Source organism: Furipterus horrens, unplaced genomic scaffold, assembly GCF_987537825.1.
Source record: "Furipterus horrens unplaced genomic scaffold, mFurHor1.1.pri manual_scaffold_2, whole genome shotgun sequence".
Taxonomy (NCBI): Eukaryota; Metazoa; Chordata; class Mammalia; order Chiroptera; family Furipteridae; genus Furipterus; species Furipterus horrens.
This window is the reverse complement of record NW_028327172.1, coordinates 215,169,013-215,186,742: the sequence shown is the minus strand read 5'-3', so window position 1 is coordinate 215,186,742 and position 17,730 is coordinate 215,169,013. Positions and strand designations below refer to the sequence as shown.

The 17,730-nt window shown below is 53.9% G+C and overlaps 1 protein-coding gene across 1 annotated transcript in view; it reads left to right on the top strand.

Moving 5' to 3' along the window:
- The first annotated feature begins 8,036 nt into the window (after positions 1 to 8,036).
- JAKMIP1 (janus kinase and microtubule interacting protein 1) overlaps positions 8,037 to 17,730 on the top strand; it is a 68,001-nt gene continuing 58,307 nt past the window's right edge. The window contains exon 1 of the mRNA XM_090267096.1: positions 8,037 to 8,188. The gene's annotated coding sequence lies outside the window, so the exon portion shown is untranslated. The remainder of the gene's footprint in view (positions 8,189 to 17,730) is intronic.

The following is a 17,730-nucleotide window of genomic DNA, read 5'->3' as shown; positions in this document are numbered from 1 at the left end:
GACAGGCATAAACACTGGGACAGCTGAGGGTGGTGTCCAGTAAAGCGGGTGCTCGGAACTGGGCAGCTCCGTTTCTATCATGTGAGCTCTAGGACAGTGGCCCTCAACCAGGGGCGACTTTGCCTTCTGGCAGGGGCTGGGGGTGATATCTGGCACTATCCGGAGACACTTTCAGTTGTCACATCTATGCAGGAGGCTGCTACTGGCATCTAGGGGATTTCCGTACCCAGAATGTCAATAGTTCTGCTGTTGAGAGACCCTGTTCTAGAAACCTCTTACCTATGTGCATCTGAAGATATGAATGTCCATAGTCACACTGTTTACATAGAAGCAGATCAGCAGACTGTTCATTCAGAGTTCAGCCACATGTATCAAAATGGACAAATGTTAAAAACTGAACGTTGAGTGAAAGGTAAAACGCGGAGGAATATGTACAGGCATGATACCACACCTGTACACCTGTGACATCAGGAGAGAGACGGACACACACCGAGAAAACGGTCACCCGGTGGGGAGAGGCTTGCGGAGGGGTTCATACTCTGATTCTGAAGTTCAATGGGGGGTACAGCGACGCGTATCTTATTATTTTTTACTCCTCGAAGAAAGTTAAATCTTGAAGTAACAAGGCCTAGTTAACCATTACTGGCTGACTGTCCAGCCTCTGTTCTCAAAAAGGGCAATAAACATTTCTTACTGTGTGGAAGGGCTGCGGTGCGCTGGGACGCTCCGGGGTCCCCGTGGGGCTACTTGGGCACAGTGCAAGTTCGCCGTGGGTTTTGTTGACGCGGTACAGAAATGGAGCTGGCGTTTTTGGAAACCCCCTTAAGGAGCTTTGGAATATATTTATGTTATATATCTTATTTGAGATTCTTGCAATATTTCAAACTAAAAAGGGTATTTTACAATAATTGGAAACTTCTCTCCTTAAAAGTCTCTTATAGGCTCACATTTGCCATCCAGACCATGTTTTAATGTTTTTGACTGTGAATAAACACTCCCTAACGACTGTCCAGGGAAACCAACTTTTCTGGTACTTGCCAGAAAGTCTTGGAGGCCGCATGTAAAGTCTAGGTGCCTTGGCGACTTTCCGACCAAGAGTGGAACTTCGAAGCTGTATGAAAAAAGAAAGTGAGAGACATGTTTGCACAGCCGACGACATAAACAGTTTGTCGTTTCGTGGTAAGAGGTGCCACAAGCAAAGTCAGGAGCTGAGTGCCAGGTCTGGGAACGGGCAGAAGGGTGACCGCTGTGCTGGAAGCGCTTAAAAAGGGACAGAAAGCCTGACAGAACGGGCCAAGGGCCTGCCTAGGCAATTCTCAAAGAACTAAATCTGAAGGCATGTATATTATTCTTTTAAAGATTTTATTAATTTAGTTTGAGAGAGAAGGGAACGAAGGGAGAAGGAGAGGGAGAGAAACATGTATGTGCGGGAGACACATGGACCGGCCGCCTCTCCCACGCCCCTAACTGGGAACCTGGCCCACAGCCCAGGCGTGTGCCCTGACCGGGAACTGAACCAGCGACTTTTGGGTTCTCAGGCTGGCACTCAGTCCACTGAGCCCCACCAGCCAGGGCTGAAGGCATATATTTTCATATACATACATACATACATATATATATATATATATATATATATATATATATATATATATATATATATATTTGAATTCCTCCAATTCTCCAGCAGGCAGAGCAATGCAAAATCACAAGGACTTGGCATTTCACGCCCAGCAGAGGGACAGCCTTCGCTGCACGCGGTAGCACTGGCTGTTGATGTAAAGTCTGTACATTGAGGCGGAAGGGCGACATGTCACCTGTTAGTTTAAACCTTCAAACCAGCAGTTCCTGATGGCCCATGGAGGTTAGCAGGCCCAGCGAGGTCCAAGGTGACCTTTTTTGTTTTTTGTTTTTTTTTGGCTTCCTGTATTGTTTGAATTGTTTACAACGAGCATGTACCATTCATAGGACCAGAAATAGCCCTCAGAAAGCCGTTTTCATTTGAAAGGTAGGGAGGAGAAGAGAAAAGCATGTTCTGGCCCAGGGACCTTCACACTGAGAAGGCCAGACATGCCCTGTACTGATGGTGATGGAGAACGTGGGTGCTCTGCCTGCCTCGCACCCCTCCTGGTGGCTCCACCTGCGTCCGGAGAAGAAGCCCAGAGGCCCCTGTGCCCAGTGCAAGGGCCTCGGTCCGCTGCCTTAACGTCCCCCAGTGTCCATTTGGAAACCTTGCATTTTGACACAACCTGTGGTCCCATGCAGTTCTAAGAAGCAATACAGAGAGACCAAGCCACTACACCTTCACCCAGTCTCCACAGTGGTGACAGCTCACAAGACTGTGGCATGTTAGGCCAAGGCCGGTGATCAGCATCGATACAGTCCATTCATCTTACTCAGATTTCCCTGCCTTCATGGGAACTTGTGTGTGTGTTTAGCTCCGTGTGATTGTATCACTTGTAGATTCTTGTGCCCACCACCGCGGTCAAGACACAGGACAGTTCCATGCAAGGATCCCTCCTGCTAACCCTTTATAGCCACGGCCACCTCCTGCAGCGCCCTCCCCACCTCCTGGCAACCACTAACCAATCAGGCCTCTGTTTCTACGATTTGCCATTGTAATAAAGTTAAGCAAATGGGCTCAGGCAGCTCCTTCTCACTTAGTCCACTTCTCATCTTCGTCCTCCTGGATTTGGAAGAGAGTTGATGAAAGGCGTGGACTTGGGGTCACAGAGACCCGGCTGGAGTTTTCAGATCCTTTCCATCAGAGTCACTGGGACTCCCCAGTCTTGAGTCTCTGTTGTCTCATCTGGAAAATAAGCATCACAAAGCCTCCCCTGCCCGATGGAAAGAGGTAAGCTTTTCTGCTGTGAATAGCAGGGGCGTTCACTGCCTGAGCACACTCTGTCTGAGGTGCACCACGATCATCATCTACGAGGTCTGTCTGGAAAAGTCCGGCCATTGTTAATATAACCAGAACTGTTTGTGTGACATCGATGTAACCTGGCGGCCAAGGAGAGAGGACTGGAATGCACATGCGTGAACAATGATGACTTCACTGTACTGGTCAGTGGGGGCAGTAGATGCTGCTGAGTGAGCGTGGGTACTGTGTGGCTGTCGCATTCAAAATGACTGAGCGAGCAGAGCAACAAATCTGCATCAAGTTTTCATGAAGCTTGAACATTCCTCCATGGAAACTATTCAGATGACTCAGAGGCTGCAGCTCTGGGCACCTGATGATGCACAGCTTCATCATGATAACGCACCTGTTCATGCATCACGTCTCCTGCAGAGTTTTTTGGCAAAATGTCAAATTACCTAGGCGATTCAGCCTCGCTACAGCCCAGACTTGGCGCCCTGTGACTTCTGGCTTTTCCCCAAACTAAAATCACCTTTGAAAGGGAAGAGATTTCAGACCATTGATGAGACTCAGGAAAATACGACAGGGCAGCTGATGGCGACTGGGAGAGCTGGGTGAGGTCCCAAGGTGCCTACTTTGAAGGGGACTGAGAGGTCATTGTCCTGTGTAGTGTTTCTTGTATTTTGTATCTTCTTCAATAAATGCCTCTATTTTTCATATGGCATGGCTGGGTGCCTTCTGGACAGACCTCGTTTTATTTCAATATCCTTACCGGCCTGTGGGGTAGGTGCTGTTCTTCCCATTACTCAGATGAGGGAACTGAGGCTCCAAGTGACATAGGGGGCAAATGGTGGGACAGGATTCACATTCCAGGCTGTCTGGCAGGGGTGAGTGTGGCATCATTTCTACTTGATGGGGAGGTGACAGAGACTTGGCACGAGGACAAAGCTAACTTGTGGCTGAGCCAATGACAGAGCCTGGTACTCCCCATTCCTTGCCCAGCACTGGTTTCCTGTGCCCCTCTGCCTCAGGGGGACACCTGGGGCTTTCCCTTTGCGTCTTTGCAGCAGGGCAGAGTTGTCCCCTGCCACTGTGGGAGCTGGGCTGCTGGTTTCAATGAGGGCTCTCCCACTTACCCACTGGTGACCTTAGGAAAATTATCGAACCTTTCCATTCCTCAGTTTCTAAGGATATGGAGGGGGTTGAAATGAGTTAATATATGTGAGGCTCGGCATAGCACCTGGCACCCAGTAAGTGCTCAATAAATGCTGTGATTAATGATGTAATGACTCACTTACTCCAGAGCCGGGCTGCTGGGTTTGAACTCTGGTTCTCCTGGCTGTGTGCTCTTGGGCCAGTGACCCAGCCTCGCTGTACCGAGGGCTGTTGTGCAGACTAAATAGCTGACACTCACAGGGTGCTGACCTTGGGGCCTGCTCAGGGCAAGCCTGACCCATGTTTGCTCTTGTTATTATTACTCCTCAACCCCACCCCCCAACCCCCTGGCTCAGGACAGCTCACCACCCAGAAAGCAAATCTGATCAGTTGGATCATTTTCAACCACCCAGTCAAGGGTGTGGGGGGTTGCCACTTAGAGGGTCCTGACCTGTCCTTCTGGGATCATGCTCAGACTGCCCCGAATCTGGCTCTCAACTTGCCTCATCTCCACCATTCAGCAGCTTTCCTCCACTTCCCCTCCAGCCTCCACGCACCTGCCAGAGTCCACCATCCACGGCCCTGGTGCCCTGCCCTCTTCCAAATTCCTCCATCACCAGAAGTCCCCTCATAACTGTGTATGTCCTCTAGGGGGCAGCAGGCTGGAAACCCCTCTCGTGGTCTTCGCACTTCCATGAGGTTCCCTCTGTTTACCCTCTCCTTGTTCAAGCTCAGCTCAAGTGTTTCCTCCTCCAGGAAGCCCCCCTGACTCATTTAGGCAGCTCTAGGAGCTCCTTCCCCTGCACTCGGATTGCCCTGGGCTACCCCATCACAATGATCCACACACTCTTCTGTCTCTCCCACTGCTCATGAACGCTTGAGGACAGACACTAGCTGTTCCCACGCCATGGCCCTGGTGCCTCGGCAGAGCACCGGCACACAGTAGAGGCCTAGCCACGTCTAACTGTATTAAGTTGTATCAGTTTGCTTGCGCTGCCATAACAGCACCGCAGACTGGGTGGCACAGAAACTCATTTTTTCCACTTCTGGAGGCTGGAAGTCCAGGATTAGAGTGTGGGGAGGGTTGGTTCCTTCCGAGGCCTTTCTCCTTGGTGTGTAGATGACCGTCTTTCCCTGTGTCCTCACATGGTTGTCCCTCTGTGTCCTAATCACTTTTTTTTATAGGGACGCCACTCAGATTGGATCAGGACCCACCCCAGTGACCTCATTTACTTTAATCACTTACTTAAAGACTCAATTTCCAAATACAGTCACATTCTGAGGTTCTGGGGGTTAGGACTTCGACATATGAATTTTGAGGGGACATAATTAGCCCATAACACTCACTGCCTCTTTCCCTCTGACTTCCCATTACCACACTTCTCATGCCCGGAGGTGTCGAGGGGGCCAAGGGCATTATGGGGAAGTAGCTGAAAGGAAGTTGAGCCAACGGTGTCTTCATCTGAGTTTAATGGGATGTGTTTATGTGGTTCTCAGCCAATCTGTGAAGGTCAAGCTATTACTCTCTGGGCAGGTATAATGGCTTCCAGGATTGTCCTCCCTCACGGTATGCCAACCCAGGGTCACCAGGTAAGCACTTGTGTTAGGGTGCCTGGCACCGGAGTATATGGGTGGAGGAGGGGACACAAGGCTTAGAAGGTATCCTCCCAACAGGGAGATCTGGGCTTGCGGACCTTCAGAGTCACAAGGCAAGCCAGGAATCACCCAAACCAGGACCTTTCGGCTCATGTCAGAGTCATTGGGGCATAAAATCCCAATTCCAGGGCCCTGCTACGCAGAGGCCCCACTTCAGTGGGGTGCAGAGGAGCCCAGGCATCTGCCTTTTTCAGGTGCTTCCCCACGTGCCTGCGAGGGGTACCAGGGGGTAGGAAGCACTGGTGAGTCATCCCCAGGTGTGAAGTTGCCTTCCATTGTGAAAATTAGTACGAGTACAATAAGGGAACTGAAAAAAGTAATTCTTCTAAGTCTTAGGGTTCATTTATGAAAAAATGAGAGAGGGCTCCCCAAATTTGACAACAAATGAACCTGACTACCAATAGTGAATTATGAGGCTGAAAGGAAGTGTTCTAACCAACATGGAAAAAATCCCATTTGGAGCGGTACCCCGAACTTTCTATTTTCTCCACAGGAAAAAATATTGCAAAATCATTGTCCTATGAAGAGACCATCCAAAAGGATAAAAAAGCAACAACAACAAAAGGAGAGAAAGATATAAAGGTGGATGTCAGGCAGATAATTTTAAAAATTATTATTATTTTTCTGGATTTTGTAAAGTTAGTGATATCTGTCAACTTGAAACATTAAACATTTGTGTTTACTATTATAAATATTTACTTTTATACCTAATTTTGTATTTGTAAAATTTTCCTTAAATTATTTTTCTTAAAGAGGGCTTCCAAAGTGTAGAAGCTTCAGGTCCTATGAAACCTTATCCACCACTGCTAGTTGCCTGCTCAGTATCCATCCTCACCTCTTCCTCACTAACAGAACTGTAATTTTGTTTCAGGCAACAATGTGCCATCCTTAATTTAAAAAAAGAAATGTCTGTGAAGCCAGGGGTGTCCATGTGACCCGCTTTGGCCAATGAATCCCTAGGGGAGTGATGTGTTACTTTCAACAGGAAGCTTTAAAAGCCAGTACAATTTGCCACCTTTCCTTTCTACTACCAAACGACCACAGAGAGAGTTGAGACAGACCAGAATAAGCAGAGCCTTCTGCTGAGCCGATGGGATGTGTTGCATGTTCAAAAAAGACAGTGAGATTTGAGTTTGTTTGTTACTGTGGCTTCTCATAGCTTATCCTGACCAGTACATTTTAAATATGTAAGTCCGACAGCGGTCCTGAGGACCACCTTACTTGGTGAAACAGTCTCAGGCTAAACAACTTTCCCATAGTCTACGAGATGCACGAGCCTGCCCACCTCCCCACCCTCGTCTTTGGCCACTCTCCCCTTCCCGTCTCTGCTCTTTTTAAGAATCTCAGATATGCTACATTTTCCTCGGTCAGGGTGTTTACCCATGCCTATGAGAAGGCTTTATGTGGATGCTCTTCCCTCCCTTCTCTTCGCTGGAGTGTAAGTCCCAGGAGGGCAGCGGCTTCTCTCTGTTGTTCCCTGTGGGATCCCTAAAATCTTCATGGCTACCTGGGTCCTAGCAGGTGCTCAATGAATATTGTGGAACGCAACTGAACGAATGAACCTTTGCCTAGCTAAAGCTACTCTTCCTCTAAGCTTCAGGTGGACATCACACCGTTCATTCCACTATGGTTTGGTGGTATGGCTTTGCCCAGTGGTGACGGTCACGGGCTCAGGAGTAAGACTTTCCCTCTCCATCACTTGTTAGCTGTGGCACCTTCAACATTTTCCTTTAATCTGTGATCCTCAGATTTCTGTACAAAGGGGGAAACATCGTACCTGTAGTCGTGTCTTCCCCGGCACCAACTGCCCAGGATGACCTGAGTCTCATGTTTTACGTATCACCCCCACCACCCAAAAAACAAAACAAAACAAAATTGGATGTGCACCTTCTGAGGATAGGGACAAACTTCCCGGAGCCGTTAGCTCTAACTGGCACCCGAAAGCCCCTCCCAGCGACACCTTCTACCCACCCTGCACCCAGACCCGGAGGGCGTGGGTCACTAATCCGAGGGACCCCAGCCCTGCCCGGACGCGGGGCGCTGGGCCCAATGCGCACGCTCAGACCTTCTCCTGTCTAGCCGCAGAACTGCTCCCGGTTTCGGCCCTGGGCGGGGGCGGGGCGAGCACCACGCCCTCCCTTCTGACTGACAGGAGGGCGGGCCAATCGTTGGGGCGCCTCGGGGGGAGGGGCGGGGCTGCGCTGGGAGCCAGGCGCCTGGTGGCCGCGGGAGCTGCGGCCGGGAGTGTGCGGCACACGCCGGCCGGCTGCTGGGAGCACTGTCACCGCCGCCGCTGCCGCTGGACCCCCGCCGAGCCGCGCGCGCATCAGCCTGTCTTCATCATTCGCTTCTTACGGTCTTTTTTTTTTTTTTTTTTTTTTTTTTGCACGCATCCTTTTTCTTTTCCCGGGGCGGCGGCAGCGTAAGCTCGGGCGGGAGGTGGCGGCCGGAGGATGCGGCGCGGGGCTGCGCTCGCTACGCCCGCTGCTGCTGCCCGGCTCGGGCCTGAGCGCCGAGCAGGTAGGTACAGGTACGCCCGGGGAAGGGAGGCGCGCGCTGTCCACAGGGGACCCGCGGACCTCCAGGCCGATGGGCGGGTCCGGTGGCAAAGGACGCAGTGGCCGGTGCCGCCCCGCCCCACGGCCCACCTTCCTCTGAGCCCCCTGCCACTCTCGCCTCTCACTCCGGTGGGCCCCCACTGTTTCGTTCCCATCCCCCACTCCTCTCCAAATCTCTCTGCAGCATCTTGCGGCCGGAGGCTTCTGCGTAGCCTCTCTACCTACGCCCCCTCCCTGTCCTGCCCCAGCCCCCCTCTTTCTCTCGCCACTCCCATTTCCATACCTCTCCCGTTCCTCCCCCGAACTAAGGGGGGGAGGGGATCCACCAAGTGCCTGCAGGGAGTGGCTAGGGGGGCGTGGCCGGCCGGTACCCTCAGTGTCCTACGGCCGAGTAGGTCAGGGTCCCCGGTTCCCCGCCAAGGAGTCACGGAGGATGGAGCCTGGGGCCGCGCCGCGGCAGCTGGGGGCCGGGAGGGTGAGGCCGCCCTGCCTGCACCCCCACCCCACGCACAGCACACGCTGCCGCAGCCCCTGCCACGCAGACCCCTGCGCTGCTCCGCCCATGTGGGCGCAGCGGAGGAGGCTGGAGAGATGGGAAGAAAGGCTGGCACCCACCCTCCTGCCCGGCCGGCGCGCCCTGGGCGCACGAGGCCTCCGGAGATGGCGCACGGGAATTGGCTTCAGTGGAGCTGGGCACCTTGCTGGACACCCTGCGTTCACGCGACCGGCCTCTGAGGCCTGCGTTAGTGCGCCACACCCTCGACTCCAGCTCCCTGTCTCCAAATCTCCATCTTTCGGGCACTCCCTTTGCTCTGGGCTCCTGAGGACCCGGCCTGCTCATCTCTGATAGAGGCCGATTGGCAGGCTTAGTCTTTCGCCATAGAAGCACCTCCCCCCCCCCCCCCCCCCCACGTGCCCTGCCCTCCTCCTGCCTGCTTGCTTGGCCGGCCTAGGCTCTCCGCCAGCCGCTGTCCGGCTCCTTAAGCGCTAGAGATACTGTATCGAACCACCGGGCCTTCTCCGCCAACCCCAGCCCTTCCGTGCACACTCCCAGGCGCTCTGTCCTTGGGCCTTTGCTCCTGCTATTCCCTCTCTGGGAACGGCCTTCCTTCAGCTGGCCAACTCCTCCCGGACCAAGGTCAGGGAGAGCCCCTTGCCCCTCTGCGCGCCCCTGTGTGGCAGAGCTGGACACACTACTGTCCCCTCTGATGGCTTCTGTGTCCCTGACCAGATTAGGAAGTCTGGGAGGGCAGGGACAACCTTAGCCCCTCACACAGGGCTCCCTCCACCCCCAGTAAATACAGGGCCTAAGGGGGGGCCCTCACCCCTACCTCATTGTGACCCACTGGTGTGTGGCGAGGCTGTGGGAGGAGCGGGCCTCTCCTCGGGAACCTTGGGTGGGCGTGTGGTGTTTCTGTGAGCCGGGATGGATGAGGAGGTGGGGCAGATTTGGGGTGGCGTGGGTGGGTAGGGGGCCCCATTAGGGGGCTTGCCCGGGTGGGCGTTGTCTGGTCCGTGGAGACGCGCTGCTCTGAGGAAACTCTCTGCCTGCTACAACTCAGTGGGGGCTTATGGACGATCGGCAAGTTCTTGTTGCTGCTGGGACTTGGGGTCTGTGATGCTGACATCTCTGCTCCAAGCCGGGAGCCGCTCTCACCTTGTGCCCGCTCACATCCAGAAGCCCCTCATGTGGGCCCAGCGGATGAGATCGTTGCCAATGTCTCCTTCGCAGCCATCCATGGACCCCCCGCCCCCACGACCTCACAGGTTCCTCACGTCCTGGCCCACTTCTCCCCTTCCCCCTGCGCTGTCTCAGCCACCTTGCCGCCTCTGCGTTCCCTAGACACCTCTTTACACTTAGGTTCTCCCCACATCCTATTTGTTTTATCTGGAAACGTTCCCTTCCCTTGCCTGTCTTCAGAACCCCTATTCCTACGATACAGCCAGGCTCTCCTGTTACTTCTTTGTGGTGTTCCCGGGCTCTGCCACACAGGTTGTGTGGCTCTCTGATCTGATTTCTCAGGACTTGATTCCCATGCAGAGGATAATATTTGTGTCCTTTGTCCATAAGCAGACCTTGCCCCCTGGAGGCTGGGGGCACAGTGAGATCTGAGGGTGGCTGGCTTTGCTGGGGGCTCCATCCTCCCGGGAGGCACCACATGGGCACCCATTCTGCCAGCGCCATAGAGACAGGTACAGAGGGGGAGAGAGCCTGAGGGGCTGCCCTACATCTGCTGAAAAGTCTTCAGGAGGATGAGGTGCGCTGGAGGCCCCCATTCCCAACTCTGGACCAGGGGAGGGACGGCAGAAGAACTGACTTCTCAGGAAGATGTGAGCCAGCAGTGATCAGCACCGTGTGCTGTGGCTGTTTGTGTAACTCCCCAGGCCGGGAACCTACCTCTGTCAGCTCTGGAGCCAGACTGCCAGGGTTCCCATTCAGGCCCTGTCCCTCCCTCAGCTGTGACTGGGTAGGCACCTCCCTCCTGGACCTTCAACCTGAAATGGGGTGCCTCCCTGGGGAAGGTTGGGGGTGACTGCAGTGTATCCTGGGTCTCAGTCCCCCTCCCCCTGTGGTGGTTGGGTCAACCTGTAGGGCTTCAGAAGCTGGACTCAGCTGTGTCCTGTTCCTCATGGCTGTGTGATCTTGGGCAAGAGGGTTAACCTCTCTGAGCCTCCTTTTCCTGTATAAGTGAGGATGGTGGTTTGTCTTTGGCTGGGTTGGTGTGGGGATCAGAGGTGTGATCTCTGGCCACAGGAGGCATTTAGTAGTAAGTGGTGATGATGATGAGGGAGCGTGTGGCAAGTGACTTAAAATGACTCCTTTAGCTTTTTCAGAGCAAACGCCCCAGTTAGAGGCCCTCTTTCTCTTTTCCTAGCTAACAACGACTGAAGTCTTCAAGCAGTGGGGATGAAGAGGAAGGGTGTGGGTGGGGGGGCCCGTGGGCTCGCGTGGGCTGTGCAGACTTGTGTGAGAAGGTGCTGAGCTGCCTGGCAGAAGCCTGAACTCAGAATCCACTTAGGGAAGGCTGCTCCCTGATCCCGGAGCTGATCCTTTGGTGCCTCCTTCATCTGGACTTCTTCCCTGCCCAGTGTTTGGGGTAAGGTGGTGCCAGTCAATTCCACCCAGTTCCTAGGAAAACTTAATGGGACTCATCCTCATAAGCAGCGGCCACGGAGCCATGAAGGAACAAACAGGGCTGGGTCGGAGGAGCTGCACTGAGGACCAGCTCAGACGCTACTGGCTGTGTGACCTGGAGCAAGTCACTGCACTTCTCTGTGCCCAGTTCTTTTCTCGGTCACGTTCACATGAGGAAAATAGCTGTCGTTGCTTAAACTCCCACTTTTGCTGTGAGTTGTCTCGTTTACGCTGCACAGCACCACTCTGGGGTAAGGCTTATGGGGGCACCTGACAAGCCAGGGCTGTGTGTGGCCGTGGAGGGGGGCCTGGGACTCACCAGTCACCGAGCCTTGCTCCAGGGCTGAGGTGCTGCTCCACGAAGCAATGGAAGCTGACCTTCCGTGGGCGCGTGTGAGGAGTCAGTGAGAGGGGCCCGTCAGTGCTCGCGAGAGAAGGCTGGTGCCTCTGAGCCAGTGCTGGCAGCCGCTGGTGTGGCTGGGACCCCACGCTCAGAAAAGGAGCTCGGGGCCGGCCAGCAGCGGGACCCCGGCATTGCCCCTGGAGCCCTGAATGCGCTCAACGTTTTCTTTGCTCTTGCCTTTCCAAGGCCAGGTGTCTAGCCCAGGGACTATGTATGGGCCAGAGGTGGGTTTTGGGGGGGCTCACTCTGTGAGGGGCAGGGCATAGGAGCCCCTCCTGGAGGAGGTGCGAAGGGCAGAAGTACTTGCCGGGGGTGCATAGGCAAAGAGATCACTAGCATCACCCTGAAAAAGCAGCAGAGGGCCCTGGGGTGCTCAGGGTGAGGGCGGGGCCCGCTCTCCCGCAGGGACAGGGACTCGGTGCTTGCCTTTGGTGTTAGTGTTTATTTTCGGGCCCGTAACCAGAAGCCTTGTACCTTTCATTGGTCTTGAAGTGAGATACGTGCCGTTTTTCTTAATTATAGCAGTTAACATCTGCCAAGCACTTACCAAGTGTCGGGGGTTGGCAAGGTCTGACCCATCAGCCCGCCGCCTGTTGGTAAATGAAGTTTCATTGCCACGTAGCCACGCCCATTTGTGCACCGATTGCCCGTGGCTGCTTTCGCGTTGTATTGGCAGCGTGGGGCGCTCGTGGCGGGCACCTGTACAGGCGGAAACATTGGCAGTGTGAAGTCGCCGCCCCCTCACCTGTCTGTCCCTGATGAGTCCATTCCATCCCGGACACAAGCCAGAGGAGACGGCTGTGCTTCCCATTTTATAGACGGACACAGAGAAGCTCTCAAGCCTGTCCGGGGCCACAGAGCTGGAAAGTGGGGAGCAGGGATTTGAACCCAAGCAGCCCACATTATTATTATTATTTTCTGGGGAGGAGGGATTTATATTTCTTATTAGCTTCTAATTAAATCTTACCATATTCAGAGAATGTGGTCTATATAATATCTACTCTTTTTTTAAAATATATTTTTCAAAACTTTTATTTATTTACTTTTAGAGAGAGGGAACGAGAGGGAGAGAAACAGCAATGTATGAGAGATACATTGATTGGTTTCCTCTCGCATGCCCTTCCCTGGGGACCTGACCCGCAACCCAGGCCTGTGCCCTGACTGGGAATTGAACCGGCAACCTTTTGGTTTGCAGGCTGGCACTCAATCCACTGAGCCACACCAGCCAGGGCCGTGTGATACCTATTCTAAAAATTTGTTGACAGTTTCTTAATGGCCTGGACCATGACCATTTCTTAAAATATTATTGTGTTAAATATATTTAATATTTAATTATGGTTAACATATTATCCACACTTAAGTGCCAGTCCAGTGGCGTTGAGTATGTTTGCATGTTGCACAACCATCACCACCTCCGTTTCTGGAGCTTTTCTGTCACTTTGTCACCCGGATAGGCAGCTCCCGTTGGTGCCCATGACCCCGTGCTGCTGGTGGACGATGGATAATGCAGCACAGGAGGCTTTGATGGCAGCCTTGGGTGCGAATGTTGGCTCTGCCACTTACCAACTCTGATCATGGCTGAGGCGTTAATACCCCTCTGAACCCTCCACAATCCAGGGTCCTCTTTGTAAAATGGGGTTAACCCCAGTCCCCCGCCTGCAGATCATGTGGCGTGAGGTTGAAATAAAAGACAGCGATGAAGGCCCAGCCTCGTGCAGGGGACAGGGGCTACCTTGCCGTTCCCTCCAGCAGCCATACTTTAATCGGGTGTTAGGTTCATCTGTTCTCTCCCTGTGGCCACTGGTGCCCCTTATGCTTTCCGGGGCCTGGAAGCTTCCTATAACCCCGACTGGACCTGGGGGAACCCGCATGCTGTGTGGACGCAGGCGTCCTGCTGTCCTCTACCCCGTGGCCTGGACTTGGCTGACGGGCCACGTTCAGGAATGAAAGAAGGTTCTGTGTGCGGCCTTCCCAGGACTGCCAAGGGCTGCCCATTGTGGCAGTAATGGCCTTGTGTGTGCCTGGTCAGGGGACGTGCTGGCTTAGCCCGCTGGCCCCGCGCCTCCACCTTGGCTGCGTTTGGATTCAGGAGTCCCAGACTGGCCCCTGGGTTGGGGGTGGGGCACACCACACAGGGTGTCCTGCTTCCTCTGGAGGACGGGCAGACCGCGGGGAGGACGGGCATCGGGAGTGGAGGCGCCAAGAGGCCTGGTAAAGTAGCTTTCTGCCTCTTTGAAACTTGGGACTTCTGTCTGTCCTCTTCTCCCAGGTACCCTGCTGCTTCTGGAGGCAGGTCTCCTATTGGCTTGCTGGGATGTGGGGTTTATTTAACAGAATTATGACCTCCTCTTCTGTTGAAATGATTCTTTTTTTCTTCCACTTCCTTTAAAAAAAAATGGAGGTGAAATTCACACAATGTAAGCTAACCACTGGGAAGTGTACCATTTGGTGGCGTTTAGTACCTCCGTCCTCGTGCAGCCGTCGCTTCCGTCTGGTTCTTTTTACCACCCTCAGAGGAAGCCTCGCACCCTTTCAGCAGTCCCTCTGCACCCCTAGCCCTTCCCCCTCAGCCCTGGCCATTGCGATCTGCGTTCTCTTTCTGGATTTCTCCATTCAGGACATTTCATATAAAGGCAGTTATATGCAACTGGCTTCTTGCACTCAGCGTAATGTCCTCATGGTTCATCCATGTTGTAGCGTGTTAGTACTTTAGTCCTTTTGGTGGCCGGATACTATCCTAGTGTATGGACGTACTACATGTTATGGTCTTTTGGTGGCTGTTTGGTTTGTTTCTGCCGTTTGGCTGGTGTGAGTAGTGTTTGAAGCAAGACTTCCAGGTGTTAACACCTTCTTCCTGGGACCTTGGATGCCCGGGTTTTGTTCTTCTGGTGGCCCCCCAACTCCTTCATCAGTTCAGCCATTTGTCCGATAGGCGTGGAAGTACGCTCCATGCCAGGCCCTGCACTGGAGCTTCCAGCCTTACTTGTTCTTGACATCTGGAGAACGGTTTCTTGGCTTCTCATTTTGCAACCAAGAGCGTGGGCGCGCCTGGAGGCAGGAGGGATGGCATAGGGGCCAACTGCGTGGCCTAGAGAGGCAGCTGGCCCAGTGCTGGGAGCCTGGCTGCCTTGCTCTTGGTTCCTGGAACAGGATGGGCTCCCCTGCTTGGGGCATTTGTGTTTGCTGCTTGCTGTCTGGCATGCTCTTGCCCTGGCCTGGCCAAAACTGGCTGCTTCTCATCCTTCACGACTCAGCCTAAATTTCGCTCCTTGGAGAGGTCTTCCCTGCCTATCCTGGGTAGATTCCCGCCTCCCCCTCCACTGCCGTTCTCCTTTTGGGCAGTGTTTTCTTCTGAAATCATCACGATCTGAAATGGGTTGTTTTTTTTTCCTTGTTTACGATCAGTGCCCCGTCCTCATAAGCTAGGAAAAGCAATTCCCTGACTCCGCCATGCTAGTAGCTCTGTGACTTAGAGCACATCACTTAATCTTCCTGAGCTCCTTCTGTTCAGAATGCCCTGTGTCTGGGGGCTGCCAGGAAGGTCAGACATAACCTATGCAGACTGTCCAGACCCGTGTTGGGGGGCAGTAGGTGTTTGCCACCTGGTGGTGCTACTGCCGCCGGTCGTTTTAGAAATGGTTCAGACTGAGTTCTGTACGTCACACACTTGTTTGTCTTGAAGCAGCAAAGGGACCTCCTGGAGCCGAGTTTCAGAAACAGCAGCCACGTGGGGCTGTTGAGCGCTGACATGGGGCTTGTCTGGGTTGGCCTGAGCTGGTGAGTAAAAAGTACACACCGGATCTCAGAGACTTTGAGAAGAGAGTAAAAGCGCTCAGTAATAATTTTAGCATTGATTACAAGTAGAAACGATACCATTCGATTTATTAGGCTAAGTCAAATGTTTTCTTAAAATTAGTTTCACCTGTTTCTTTTCATTTTTTTATGTGGCTCCTAGAATACGTAACATCGCCGTGGGGCTCCCATTGCGTTCCTTTGGGGAGCGCTGCTGCGGACTGTAAGCTCCCCGAGGGCGGGGACCAGGCTCAGGTCGGGGCCGCCTTCTGTGAAGCATGTGACTCTAGGCAAATGAGTTACTATTTTTTCTTTTTTTGTGCTTCAATTTCCTCCTCTCTAAACAAGAAGCTCAGTCTGACGCCCACAGGGCCCGTGCACATTTGCGGGCTTCCTGTGCGCCCCCGGAGGGAACGAGGGCCCCACGGAGACCAGGCATGGCGAGTTCCTGCCCACGGCAGCTTTCATCGGGGGGGGGGGGGGGGCTGGCGCGGGGACGGGAGACCCACAATCTACGCAAGTTTGATAAAACGCCCGCCCAGCCACCGAGATTCAGGTAAGGAGGCGTGATGGAGAACCATACTGCCGACGAGAACTGAGTCTCGTTGACTTCAAACGAATAGCTATTTCCCCAGCACAATGAGTTCTGTAGGAACAACGAATTGCAATTCTGAACATACAGTGTAATGGCAAGCCGCGCCCCAGCGCTGAGAAGAATGGCAGGCGTGTTCTTTTATAGAGGAAAGGGGACCGTTGTAAACAAAGAGTTCACTGGAGGAACCTGGCAGTGAGGTGGCTTTTCATGGGCTGAGTGGTTGCCGGGCAGGGAGAAGATCCTCCTGCCTCCGGCTGGAGTGGTGGAGCAGAACATCTTCCTGTTCCCGGAAGGTGGACGGTAGTCTTTTCCTGTTTGGGGACGTGGAAGGTGCCGGGTAGGGCGTGAGTGCGCCCCCGGCTTTCACGGAAGTGAGGTTGCTGTTTATTCATCTCCAGTCCCTAGTTAGGAGCCATCAGCACAGGCCTCGTGAGGACAGGGACGGCCCTAGTCTGTGCTGGCGCATAGTAGGCCTTTTCTAGCTGGTCGTCGAGGTGATGGCTTCGGTATGGCTCAAGGGTGTCGGGCCACTCTCTTAAGTCACCTCCACTCAACAGTTCCAGCCTTATAAATGCCCCTGCACACAGCGACTGCGCCGGGTTTGTGCTATTCTCTGAAGGACTTGCAATCGCATGTGCCTTCAGGGTCCCTGAATGCAGACGACCTCTCTGAGTATCTTCCCACAGTGGGCGGGGCTCACCCTCCCCTCCATCTCTGATTGGACTGGTGCAGCCGATTCTGCCACTTCTGATTGGACGAGGGCAGCTAATTCTCAGCGTGGGAAGGCCATCCTGTGGTTTTGTGCCTGTCCTCTTCTCTGGACCCCATCTCCACTGCTTTCTGTTAGGCCCGGGAGGGAGTCTGGCTTGAGTCCCGGATCCAGCCGGGAGCCACGGGGGAGACCAGCCACTACACCCCGCGCCCTGATGTCCTGTCCGGGTCCCAGGGTGCCTGTGCTCCGTGTGGAGAGATGCTCAGGAGGGCCCTTGCCGTTTCTGCAGGGATCCGCTGACATGGTCCTCCTATTTCCACACCCACACCTGCTTGCAAGCACCTGGTGTTATGCTTGTACGACCCCCGGCCCTGTTCACAGAAAGTCATATTTCTTTGTTAAATGGGCCCGATTTCCCCCTTTCTCCCAGGCTGACCCTCAGAATAGGCTTTGGAAGACCGCAGGGCTGGGTCCTTGGGCCAGAGCAGCTGGGTGAGTGGGCTTATCAAGCTGGATGGTACGTGGGCTTCTGTAGCACGTCCCGGAGCCTTCCTGGTTCAGGGCTGGACAAGGTTCTTTCTGCCAACCAGGAATCTTATTTTGAACAAGGGCCTGGATGACTCAAGTTGTGCCTAATCTGTTTACACCACCAGGCAAAGGGACACTTTGCTGACGTGTCTCTCTTTCCCTGGAAGTGTGCCGGTCACCCGGATGAGCCCAGGTTATCAGGACCTGGCGTTCTGGATCCCCTGGACTTCCTATGGGGGTGGCCAAACGAGTGCGGGATGCTCTGGACCGAATGCACAGACGAGTCCTGGTCCTGGATGCGGTATCAGACATCGGGCGTGCTCAAGCCAGAAGTTGGC